Raw genomic sequence first — 13978 nt, 5'->3', positions numbered from 1 at the left:
AAGCAGGAGGTGCGAAGGGCAATAACTCAGTATTATATTGGGAAGAATGTGTTTGCAGCTGAGGTATTGGAAAATATCCCTGAAAAGGTACCAGCAGGACAAGTAGACCTGCATCTCCTACCGTTTTTGAAATAAAGGCAGGCAGGAGGAGAGTGATGATGATAATATCTTGAAGGATAACAGAATTTTCAGTGTTTTAAAAGTCATCTCAATAAATAGCTAAATACCATGGGACTTCAAAAACAGATATTTTGTTGTAATGCATTTGTTCATTTTCAATTGAAATTAAAGCACATGTTTTCTACATATCCCATGATATTTTGTTTTCTCTTATGAGGTGTATTACCAAAACACTCCGTCCATCTGCTCCTGGTCCGGCCCCCCTGTCAAATTTTAGAACCCTTTGTGGTCCTCAAGTCAAAAAGAAAAGCTTTTGTATTGTGTTAAGATTCCGAAATCCTTGAGACTCTGTATTACTCCGTTTTTACCGATGGTAAAAACGCGTTGAAGAAAGGGCATGTTACGCCTGCAGCCCCCTCCTTTTGTTGAGAATCGCAGGATCGCTATTGATTTGGGTCAGGAGACCCAGGAAATGAGAGAGAGACGTTTGGAATATCTTGACCCCCCCGGCGATATAAAGCTATAGGAAACGGCCATTGTCTCCTGGAGACGGAATTGTGTATTAAAATACTGTGCTTCGTGGAAGCCCTCAGGCAAAGTGGGCTGGTTGAGGGATTGCATCATCCCAACCTGATTGACATCTGAGACCCTGTGAGTCAGGATAAAAGAGGGTCTGTGGGAACAGCCCCTCAGATGCACCAGAAGAAATGCTAGCGATCCCGTAATAGCAAAAGCCGGTGGGAAGGCCACGTGCGTCCATTTCCATTTGCCCCAGAATTGGTGTGCCTTGACCACGGAAGAACGATTTTTATCTAACAACGTGGAAATCAACTCCCAACGACTTTTGAAGGATTGACATCATAAAAGGACTAGGCAAGTTTTAACCCCTCTTTCTCTCAAACCAGAAAGCTGCAGCTTGAATGAACTAAAGTGACTTTTATATTTCCATCGGACAATACATTATCCCTTAGACAACGATAGAGCTATTTCTTATTGATTATTATTATACCCGCGCTTTTAGATTTAGTATTGATGACGAATATTATCTGTATGTTTGCATTGATATTATTTTTGTGTATTTTTACTAATAAATACTGTTAAAAGTAGTACCATCAGACTTCAATGGGCCTCTCTATCTTTGCTGGTGAGTGACCCAGTTACGGGGTACGTAACACTCAGGTCTGATCTTGCACTTCCTTAAAGCATTCTTCACCTGATCCTCCAGCTGAATGTTGACCATAATGTAGCTGGCCGTATAACACTCTGCAGGGTAGCTGACATGGGGGCATCCTTATCACATGCCCCAGCCACTGCAGCTGAGGCTGGGTGATCATGGCCTCAATACTTCTGCAGTTGGTCTTTACAGCTATTTCAGTGTGAGACACCCGCTCATGCCAGGTAATTCCCAGGATGTGCTGAAGGCAGCTTATGTGGAAGTGCTCCAAGGTCTTGATGTGATGGCTGTAGGTTACCCAAGCTTCACAGCCATAAAGGAGGGTAGTGACACAGACCGCTTGGTATACTGCGACCTTTGTGGAGGGACGAAGGCTCCCATTCTGAAAGACTCTAAGCCGAAGTCTCCCAAAGGCAGCTGATGCTTGTTTAATGTGGTTCTGGATGTCGTTGTCAATGCCACTATCCTCAGAGAGAATGCTCCCCAGATGTTTGAAGGATGGCACTACTGACAGCTTTTCATCACTAACAGTGAAGACAGGTAGAGTGGGTGGGACACTGGTACTCCACTGGCAAACCACTTCTGTCTTAGTAGTACTGACAGTCAGCCCCATCCTGCTGTATGTTCTCACCGCCACAGCAAGGGCAGTCTGAAGATCCTCTGGAGTATGGGCCACAAGAGCACAATCATCTGCATATTGCAGCTCCAGGACCCATTCTCTATGGAGTTTAGTGGTTGCGTGGAGCCTCCTGATGTCAAAGAGGTTGCCATCTAATCTGACGTCCACTGCCACACTGCTGCTGTCTTCAATCTCGTTGTGGAGAAGCTTGGTAACACACAAGAGGAAGATGTTAAAGAGCACTGGTGCTAGCATACACCCCTGAGCGTACAAGGAGGGGCTCGGAACTCTTGTCCTTCTACAGTCACCTCAGCAGTCATCCTATCGTGGAACTGGCGGAGGATGTTAACAAATTTATTGGGACAGCCAAACCTGAGGAGGACATCCATAAAAGCTCTCTTTGCACAGTGTTGAATGCTTTGGAGAGGTTGATAAAGGCCATAAAAAGGTCCTGATGGTGCTCCAGGCACTTTTCCTGAAGCTGCCGGGCCGTGAAGGTCATGTCGATTGTGCTCCTGTTCTTCCTAAATCCACACTGCGAATCAGGCAGTATTGACTCGGTGATGTTGCTAATGAGCTTCTGAAGCATCATCTTAGCCAGGACCTCTCCAGCAACAGAAAGGAGTGATATGCCCCTACTATTGCCGCTGATGGCCTTGTCATCCTTGTTCTTATAAATGACAATGATGTTTGCATTTCTCCATTGCTGTGGAATGTTCTCATCAGTCCAGGCCTTGGTGATGTACTGGTAGAGGGTGCGCATACACATGTACCCTCAATTCTTCAGTAACTCAGCAGGGATATTGTCAGTGCCAGGGAACTTGTTGTTATTAAGGGAATGGACAGCTGATAGAACCTACTGGAAGGTTGGTGGTAGACTGAGGTCATGGATAGGAGGAAGTTCAGGCAGTTCATCCAGGATGGTGGGGTCTGCGTCAGAGTCCTGATTAAGCAGGGTGTTAAAATGCTCAGCCCACCTCAGCAGAATGGTATTCTGATTCTTCAGGAGTATTCGACCATCTGCTGTTTTCAGGAGAGTAACGCATCGATTTATTGGGCTGTAGATGGTTTTGACAGCATTGTAAAAACTATGCAGGTCATTATTATCAGCAAAGGACTGGATTTCATGAGCCTTTTCAATCCACCACTCATTTTGTGTGGCCCGTATTGCCTTTTGCACTTTCCTCCGAGCTTTCTGATGCTGGTGGATGAAGGGTTATCTAAAGTTGCCCGGTGTGCTTTGTGCATGTCCTTAAGCAAGTTGTGGATGGTGTCCGAGTCATTGTCAAACCAGTCTTGGTGGTTCCTGCTCTTATGGCCGATGGATTGGACTGCTGCCTCATAGAGTGCAGAGCTGATATAGGTCCACTGTTGTTCCATGGTATTTTCTGAGCCCAGACAAGGTTCCAGCTCCCTTAGTCTCTCAGCTAGGATGCGTCGAAACTCACTTCTTGCATCTGTGTTTCTCAGGCGGTTGCAATTTAGCCGCTTTTTATTGGGATTTTGCAGCTGCAAGGGGGGGGGAGATGCACTTTCATATGGAGCTTGGCCACAATCATACGATGGTCAATCCAGCACTCTGCACCTCTCGTTGCACGGGTGATGAGAACATCCTAGATGTCACTACGTCTCACAATGATGAAGTCGATCATGTGTCTCTGTTTAGAGCAAGGGTGTATCCACGAGGTCTTATATTTTGCCTTCTGCTGGAAAATGGTGCTGGTTATGGCAAGGTTATTCTCAGAGCAAAGAGTAAGTAGCCTCATGCCATCTGAATTGACCTTGCCAATACCATGCCTACCTAGCACTCCACTCCATATCCTGTTGTTCTGTCCTATCCTGGCGTTGAAGTCCCCAAGCAAAAGGATCTTATCATTCTTAGGGATCCGGAAAAGAGCTTCATCCAGTGTCTGATAAAAGCATTGCTTGGCCTCATTCTCAGATGGCAAAGTTGGTGCATAGGCACTGAGAAGCGTGGCATAACGTTTCTTTGCCAGGGATACGGAGGGTGATTAGTCTTTCACTAATGCCAACAGGTGTTTCTGTGAGACTTGGTAGAAAGGTGTACTTGATGGCCAATCCTACTCTGTGGAGATGTGGTCCACCTGGGGGGAAACCTTTCCAGAAGGTGGTGTAGCCCATCCCTTCCTCTGTTAAAGAGCCTTATACACACACACACACACAAATTCACATTTTTTCCCCTCTCAATATGCATTGCATTGTACTGCTGCCACAAAATCAAATCACTCAACATATGCCGGTGATATTAAACCTGATTCTTAATCTCTCTATCCACTTGTCCTTTAATAATTCATCCAATTTAATTTCACTCTCCACTCACTCCTAGTATTCCTTAACATTCCAACCAGTTTAATCCCACTCATTCCCTCCAAATAGTGCAAGACAACTGGAAGTAATCTCTCCAGCCCAATGCTATCAGAACTCTACCTGAGCTCACTTTCCGTTAGCATGTTGTGCTTGATGTTGTTTTGGCATTGTGCAAGTAATTACTAACTCTACAATAATGCTCCACCTGCTGCTGCCTCCTGTTCTGAGCCAATAAAGGATAATGCTTGGGAACTACAGGACAAATATTATCCCTGCAGTCATCTACTAAACTTGCCCCTACCAAATAAAGGCAGGTGGTCAACCTGCTCAGAATCAATTCAATTTGAATTAATATGTACAGACACTTCAGATGCCGCATTGCATTGGCTTTCTGGGAATAATACAAGGAGAAATGCAGACACTGATCACTGGCCCACTGGCATTTACCACAGAGATCAGCACATGCTGTGGGGAGTTGGATAGGAAGGAAACTGGCATGATTAGCTGTGGACATTTTGGGACTCAGAGAGGAATTGGCAAATACAAAGTATTGAGGCAAAGGTGTCGCTGCTGATTTGTGGGGGGGGGGGGCAGATGACAGCCTCATTTGAGTTCTTCAGGAGAGAAACTATAGACTTAGAGGTTATCAAGCTTGGGTGAAAAGTAGAAAGGCCAAGGAGAACTGGTGGGATCGAGAGGGATGAAATGAGGGAGGCATGTCAAGGAAAGGAGGTCTAATGGTAAAGAAAATAAAAGGATAAAATGGGCAAAAGAGCAGATAAGGGGCAAAATAGCAAAACCTTCCTTGTGAAGCACAAATTAAATCTGTAGACAGCATTGATAAACTTTCAATGTAGTTCAAATTTATATTGCACGCTAAAATCAGAACTGGGATTGTGGGGAAGGGGCATTCTTAAATAGTGCAAATAAGGAAACTGGGTAAGAAAGAAGATTGCCAGTAACTGTTAGGAATACTATAAAAAAAGACTTCAAATCACAGCAACACACACAAAATGCTGGTGGAATGCAGTAGGCCAGGCAGCACCTATAGGAAGAAGCACTGTCGATATTTTGGGCCGAGACCCTTAAAATCACAGCTTAAGTTTTCCAGATATATCCTCATGGTGACAAGGCATATGACTAGATCATTGGTATGTAAGGTGAAAGTGAATATATTTATGAAAAATTGGGTAAAATTGGGGGCTACAGGAACTGGCACAGAAAAGGAGTTAAGGCCAACATGAAGTAGGCCATGGTCATATTGAATGGTGGGGCAGACTTGAGGGGGTGCAAGTCACTTTCCACTGTTCCTGTTTTCTTGTGAGCCTGTGGTGCTGGAACAGCTGAGAGACAGTTTTCCCAGAGTGATTAAAAGAAAATAAAAAGAGCTTTTTATTATCCTGAAAGAATTAAGGCAGTTGCTGTTCCTTAGCTTGCCTCTGATCAGCAGGAAACCCTGATATAGCTTTGGAGACGCAGAACAATAAATATGGCAAAAATTAATATAAACTATCCTCAAAACACAACTGCTGATCATTTACTCCCGATTGTGCCAGAACTTCTCAGACAGTTTTCTTCTGCTTTGAAATAGAATTACACACAAATACAATTTCTCAACAGATTATTTTTTCCAAAATGTGCAATTCAGAATATTTAATTCTCTTGAGTCCATTGAATAGATCACACAAGCACTTTGAATTGAATCATTGAAGAGGCAGAGATCAAAGTGTAGGACTATTCTCTAACTTCAATGGTATGCCAAGAGGTGGCTGAGTTGTGTTGAACTTAATGAAGTGATAATCTGGTCCCATGACGTGAGAGAACTATATTGAGATTTACTTAGCAACTCAAAATGGGGGTATGGCAAATGGTCAAAGGCTGGGGCAGGTTTAGATATATGTGCAAGGTAGAGAAGAGGAGAAAGAGATACATAATAAAGTTTCGGGATTAAGTGGAATCTAATTCATCCAAAATAGTACAAGTAAATGACAGCAAACCAATTTATTTGTGTATACTTGGGTAAATAACTAACATGCAATAAACAGCTGGGTTATAATGGAAGTATAATGTAACTGGGACTATGGGAACTGCAACAAGACAAGGGAAATCTGGATATGAGAAAGGCAACCCAAGGCACACACAATTGCTTTAACTAACTTCAAAATATCATTGGTTGGTATATTTGAAGTTTCTATTTACCTTTAACACCACATTTGTGAATTGCAATTGATCTTGCAAGTAAGGAATTCATACTCAGTTTTACCAAATGGTCAATATCCGTAACTGATTAGCCAATTATGTCAAAAAGTAATATGTTTTCTGTCCTGGCTTCAGAGCAGTGTGGTGACTGTTCTCCTTGTGCACAAGTAAAATAAAGTATGATTGAGGAATGAGTGAGTTTCAGAGTCCAGTTTATCAGCGATGACAGTCACTTGGAGGTTTCACCAAGGTGACTAAACCTTGACTTTGTTATATGGAAGAAAGGAATTTTCATCCAGTAGCTGATCAGTTTTAAATCCTAGGCTGCACATATTTGATAAAGGGACTAAGTCTGCTGTTGAAACCCAAATTTCCTCTTGTATGGAGTAGTCAAGGTCTGCCAATACTTTAGTTGCCAACATAGAAAAGTTGCCTTGGCTGGGACGGATCCCACAGGAAGCACAAGGTAAAGTTGCTGTGGTCCAGGTCAGGTCCCACGCGAATTCAATGAATGTTTGAGTAAAAAACAGAATTCTGAAACGTGAGAGTCTGTGTGCATTCCTGCATCTGCATGAATAGTAGCATGAAAGTCCCCAGTCCCGGACCTCCAAAGGACTCAGGTACTGTGTATGTTTGTACATTATGGATCAGAAAGCATTAAGTATGCTGGGAAGTATATTTTATGGGTGGAATGAACTAAGTGAGTGTCTGCAGAAATGTTGCTAGGTAAGGGAAAATGAGAGAAGACTGTAGAATTTCTGTTTGTTCAGTGTGGATATGAAGTGTAAAAACAGATGTATCATAAAAAAGCAGCGAAGGAGAATAAAATTTAAAGGAAAAGACAAAGAATAGGTGAAGTACAATAGCAAACACAAGAGTCTACAGATGCTGGAAAACCAAAGTAACACACAAAATGCAGGAGGAACTCAGTAGGTCAGATAGCATTTATAGAAACGAATACAGTTGATGTTTCAGGCCGATACTCTTCTTGAGGACTGGAAAGGAAGGGGAAAGAGGATCAGCAAGAAGATGGTAGGTACAGCCAGGTGGGCGGAAAAGATAAAGGGCGAGGGAAAGAATCTGATAGGACAGGAGAGTGGACCAGGCAAAATAGGGAAGGAAGGGCACCAGGAGGAGAGGATAGACAGGTGAGGAGAAGAGGTAAGATGCCAGAACAGGGAATAGAAGAAAAGAGGAGGAGGGGGGAAAAAATTACCAGAAGGAGAAATTGATGTTCATGCCATTAGATTGGAGGCTACCTAGATAGAATACGAGGTGTTGCTTCTCCAACCTTGAGAATAGACTCATCGTGTCAAAAGAGACCACAATGATTATGGACCAACATGTCAGAACAGGAATGGAGATCGGAATTAAAATTGATGGCCACCAGGAAATACCGCCTTTGGCAGATGGAACGGAGGTGCTCAACAGCAATACAAGTCTAATAGCGCCTACTTCAGTGTTTGAAATAAAAACAATTGGCACCAAAGTCTGAGGATGAACTTGAACGACGAGAATCTGCTGTATGCCTGACCTCCCCAGATATGGTTACAAAAAAACCATGCCAACTGGTGCCTCTCGAGTATTCAGTGAAGCCGGCGCCAGCTGATGCCTTGCCACAGTTCCCAAAAGCACTACGGGAGACAGGAGGCAGAGGGGTGTAGAGAAGAAGAGCAATATGTTAATTTAAATGTACCTGGAATTGATCTAGTAGAAACTCTAAGAAAATGTTTCCCTTGCACTGCAGATTGGCATTCAAAAAAAAGTGCTGGACAAAAGACAATAGAAACATAGAAAACCTACAGCACAATACAGGCCCTTTGGTCCACAAAGCTGTGCCAAACATGTCCTTACCTTAGAAATTACCTAGGGTCACCCATAGCACTCTATTTTTCCAAGCTCCATGTATCTATCCAGGAGCCTCTTAAAAGACCCTATCGTATTCACCTCTACCACCATTGCCGGCAGCCCATTCCACACACTCACCACTCTCTGCATAAAAAACTTACCCCGACATCTCCTTTGTACCTACTTCTAAGCACCCTAAAACTGCATCCTCATGTGCTAGCCACTTCAGCCCTGATAAAAAATGTCTGACTATCCACACTATCAATGCCTATCATCTTATACACCTCTATCAAGTCACCTCTCATCCTCCTTCACTCCAAGGAAAAAGGCCGAGTTCACTCAACCTATTCTCATAAGGCATGCTTCCTAATCTAGGCAACACCCTTGTAAATCTCCTCTGCACCCTTTCTACAGTTTCCACATCCTTCCTGTAGTGAGGCGACCAGAACTGAGCACAGTACTCCAAATGGGGTCTGACCAGGGTCCTATATAGCTGCAACATTACCTCTTGGCTCCCAAATTCAATCCCATGATTGATGAAGGCTAATGCACTGTACACCTTCTTTATCAGAGTTAACATGCACAGCAGCTTTGAGTGTCCTATGAACTTGGACCCCAAGATCCCTCTGATCCTCCACGATACCAAGAGTGTTACTATTAATACTATATTCTGCCATCATATTTGACCTACCAAAGTAAACCACTTCATTCTTACCTTGGTTGAACTCCATCTGCCGCCTCTCAGCCCAGTTTTGCATCCTATCAATATCCTGCTGTAACCTCTGACAGCCCTCCACACTATCCACAACACCCTCAACCTTTGTGTCATCAGCAAATCCATTCATTTCCTCCATTTCCTCATCCAGGTCATTTATAAAAATCCTGAAGAATAGGGGTCCCAGAACAGATCCCTCAGGCACTCCCTCTGTAGTCTCATTGTTAATGAATATCTAAAAATTCATGTGTAAATGTTTTTAAAATGTTTCCAGATGAACTCTAGAAGTGGGTCGCCCATCTTAATAATGTTATTGTAAATAAGTTGCAACCTAGGTTAAAGGAAAACATACTGCTACTTATGTGAGATGAGAAGAGTTAAATAAAATTGTGAGTATTTTACAATATTGTCAAAATCAATTACAGCAAAGGAACAACGCTGTTAAGGGGAGTGGGGATTATACTTGTGTGAGAATTCCTGCTGCTCCACTATAGCCTCTGGTCAATATTGTACATTGTTATAGCTGCCCTATACAATTTGAATGTTTTTTTAAACTTGTAGATTTGTTTTATATTGACAGTGACCAAATTTTGGCTAATCATTACCAGGTTAACTTTTGCTTAAAATTTCACAGTGAACTTCAGTTTTAACATTACCTAGTTTATACACATATGGTTCATGTGACTCACTTGTGATTGGTATTATTTTTGTTTTGAACAGCAAAGATGTATTTTAGACAAAGCTATTCTAAATGATGATTATATAGTTCTTTGATTCATGTAACACACATGGAAATGGGATGGGAGACACGGTGGGAGTATAAACATGGGGATGTCCATGAGAGGTATGATTTGTTTGTGATAGCTTGGGCAGAGGCTCAAAGATGCCTCAATGTCAAGGCAACTTTGGTAACAATTTGCGCCTCCATTGTAGACTCCAGTACCATAGACTATGCAGTTTAAACAACCACTGCTCCCTCCCCATCATCCTCAACACGGGTGCCTCCCCAGGGCTTTAACTTGGCTCACACAAAACCACACAGCCAAACACCCAAGTAATCACATTGTCAAATTCGTTGAAGACATGACAGTGGTAGGGCTTATCACCAACAATGATGAGACTACAGAGAGAAGGTGGAACAGCTCAAGGCCAGGTACCAGGCATATAACGTCTTCCTCAATGTCAATGAGACAAAGGAGATGGTTAATTCTTTCAGAACTCCCACCATTCACACCCCTCTTTACATTGGCAGCACAGCAGTGGAAACTGCGAACTACTTTAAACTTCTTGGAGTGCACATCTTGCACAACCTCTCATGGTCCCAGAACACATCCTACACAATCAGGAAAGCTCCCTGACACCTCTACTTTCTGAGGAGGCTGAAGAAAGCTGGACTATGCACATCTATATTCACATCATTCTACAGATGCACAGTAGAGAGCATTCTAACAAGCTACATTACTGCATGGTACGGAAGGCTCTACAACAGGTAGTCAAAATGGCACAACGCATCACTAGCACCAGCCTACTTACCATCAAGGACATGCAGTACATACAGAAAGGTGCTGAAAAAGTGCTGATAGCATCATGAAGGATTCCACTGACCCTGCTCATAGACTGTCTCACTCCCATCAGGGAACAGGCTACATAGCATCCGTTCTAGGACCACCAGACTTAAAAATAGCTACTTTATCCAAGCAACACCTCCATACACTAACCCACCCTCACACCCCCAACCACCAATACTTTATCAGTTCCTGTGAGTCACCTTATTGGCATATGATCGACCTATGCATAAGCTATTGTATGTATTTATACATATTTATTGTGTATTTTTATTATTTTTTTAAATCATATTATAGAAAACCTGCAGCACAATTCAGGCCCTTTGGCCCACTAAGTTGTGCTGATCATGTCCTTATTATGTTCATTTTTGTGCTGCATCAAATCTAGAGAAACAATTTCTTGGCTCTCCCTTACACTTGCGTACTGGAAATGACATTAAACAATCTTGAACCTTACTTTAAATATCCCTTCCTGAACCGTACTTAAGAGATTGCAATATTTTAACCAGAATCAGATTTATTATCACTGGCATGTGTTGTGAAATTTGTTAACTTAGCAGCATCAGTTCAATGCAATACGTATTGCAGAAGAAAAAATAATAAGTAGATCAATTACAGTATACGTATACGGAATAGATTAAAAATTGTGCAAAAAACAGAAATAACATTAAAAAAGTGAGGTTCCATGTCCATTTAGGAATTGGATGTCACAGGGGAAGAAGCTGTTCCTGTTTTGGTGAGTGTGTGCCTTCAGGCATCTATAACTCCTACCTGATGATTGCAGTGAGAAAAGGGCATGCCCTGGGTTCTGGGGAGGGTCCTTAATAATGGACGCTACCTTTCTGTGACGCCGCTACTTGAAGATATCCTGGGTACTTTGTAGACTAGTACCCAAGATGGAGCCGACTAAATTTACAACCCTCTGCAGCTTCTTTCAGTCCTGTGCAGTAGCACCTCCCCCACCATACCAGACAGTGATGCAGTCTATCAGAATGCCTATTGCAAAATGCCATGTGATGTAAACCTGTATGTCATCTTCTTTGGGAAAAATCCTAGTGGATATGTGGTGTGCAATTCATACACAGTAGCAGCTGAAGCAGCACAGCAATTTTCCTTCCTGTTCTGCTCAAGCGTTTAAATTAACAAAAGCCTGCACCTTGTAGTTGGTATCACTTTACACTTTCAGAGTAGCATATGACAATGGACAATTATGAAAATGTGGATTTCTCACCTCTTTGGAATTCCGATAAAACACAGAAAATTATCTATTAATCTTTTCCTGCTTTTCAATTATTTACTACAATTGTTAATAACAATATGACTCATACCAACAGGAATGATGAAATAACCAAAGGGAAGAAATGAGCTGACTCCTTTGCTAAAAAGTGTTAAGAAAGCTGAAGGAGAGCTGACATGGATACACGCCTAACACGTCAGGCAATGGCGCCACCAGGTCAGGCCAAAAGAACCTTCATGATAAGTACTGACGGGCTGAAATCTTGATCTTTGTTATTTGTCACCCAAAATAATGACTATGCATTATAAGTTTTGGGTAATTTGGGCATCTGTTTTCTGCCTAAATGCAGAAGCATCCCATAACACTAACACTCCAAACACTTTTCTTCACCTTAGTTATGAACGTGTCTTGTGTACTAACCGGTCAGACTCCTGGGCACGCTCTTGAGGGCCTACACATTCGAAAGGTGGTCTGCAAAGTGGCCTATACCCCTGAATTGTAGTGAGTTTTATACATTGACAATGAAAGTAGAACTGCATACAGAGCATAGGACTAGATTTAGGTAACAATAAATAATAAACACAAAAATATCTGCAGATGCTGGAACTCCTTAAGTAACACACACACAAAATGCTGGAGGAACTCAGCAGGCCAGGCATCTGAATCCTGTTAATGGTATTAATTGTGCGTGCAGCCGCCAGTCCCATCACTGGCTGCCAGGAGGAGTACCCCTAAAAAAAGGGATCTTTGGCCTGAATTAAATTCATGGAGAAGTTGCTGTTATCTGGCCTACATAGTACCATAAATGTACCACCTGCCTTTGTGCTCTCTCAATCCTACTGTGTGGGTCTGCTGTTGCAGGATTATGGGGACTGAGCGTTTCTGGATTGTGGTGTTCCTGTTCTGGGCACTTGCCAGACTGGTATGTAAAAGCATTTACATGGCCTCAGCACTGACTCAAGATTGTTCAATGTCATTTCCAGTACACAAGTAGAAAGGAGAAATAAATAATTACTTCTCTGGATCCAATGTACCACAAAGAAAAACAATTAAGATGGAGAACGCAGTAATAAAAAAATAGCTTATATACATAGATTGACTGTATGTCCATGAAGTGACACTAGGCACAGTAGTGTCTATACATAAGGTGACTGAAAGGAAATGACCATGTAGAGATAGTTGGGGGTGTGGAGGGGTAGGTTAGATGGTGGATCAGCCTTACGTTTGGGGAAAGTAGCCGTTTTTGAGTCAGGTGGCCCTGGCATTGATGCTACACAGCCTCGTCCCTGATAGGAGTCAGAGTGGGAAAAAACAGCTACCAACACTGCTATAATGCTACATGACACTAGGAATCTGCACTGTGATCCTTTGATTTCCTTTACTGACTTCAAAGTATCATCAGTTGTCAGTTTGTAGTTTCTATTGACTTTTAATACCTACATTGTGAATGGAGATTCACCTCGCAAGTAAGCAATTCAAACATGCAGTTTACCAAATGGCCATTGTGCACAAGTAAAATAATGTACTGTGATACCTCCATGGACTGGGGGGGGGGGGGGTGTTCAGGGGTCAACCTGCCCCTTCATTTCTAATAACCAATGCTGTTTATTGTTCTTGTGTTAAAATGCTTTTGTGGGATTATGGTAGGAAGTTCAAGTTCATTTATTCTTACACTTTAGCTTGGGTTATACAGTTACTCGCTTGTGCATTTGTGGGTCACCCTGACTGTAACTGCGGTGTGTTATGGTCACCACTCCCATCTGTGTGAGACTGAGCTGTTCTCTGGGTCATGGTACCCAGTCTGTTTTGCTGTTTATCACAATAAAACAGTTGTTTAGTTTAACAAGTTTTCTCGTCTGTCATTATGGACCAAATGCTCGCCACAGTACGATTAAGGAATGAGTGAGTTTCAGAGTTCAATTTATTGGGAATGACAGGTCACAATAGCAATTCAGTTCCAATCCTCAAAGATCAAATTGAAATTTACTGTGAACTTCAGTGCTTCTCCACAACACCCCCCCCCCTTCAAAATCACTCATGGAATTCAAATACTGAGATTTCATGTTCATGTTCAAAATGGCCCAATAACAACATTAGTGGACTAAGGTTGGATCTCAGCCTAAATATTTTTCTGAACATTTTCAGATGCCAAGGTGCAGAATAATCATTACTG

General features: G+C 42.4%; 1 protein-coding gene across 6 annotated transcripts in view; it reads right to left on the bottom strand.

Annotated features, from left to right (window-relative positions):
• Positions 1–13978, bottom strand: part of LOC132392788 (ras-associated and pleckstrin homology domains-containing protein 1-like) — a 194990-nt gene that overhangs the window by 21370 nt on the left and 159642 nt on the right. The window lies entirely within an intron of this gene.

This window comes from Hypanus sabinus, chromosome 4, assembly GCF_030144855.1.
Source record: "Hypanus sabinus isolate sHypSab1 chromosome 4, sHypSab1.hap1, whole genome shotgun sequence".
Taxonomy (NCBI): domain Eukaryota; kingdom Metazoa; phylum Chordata; class Chondrichthyes; order Myliobatiformes; family Dasyatidae; genus Hypanus; species Hypanus sabinus.
This window is presented reverse-complemented; position numbering and strand designations above follow the sequence as displayed.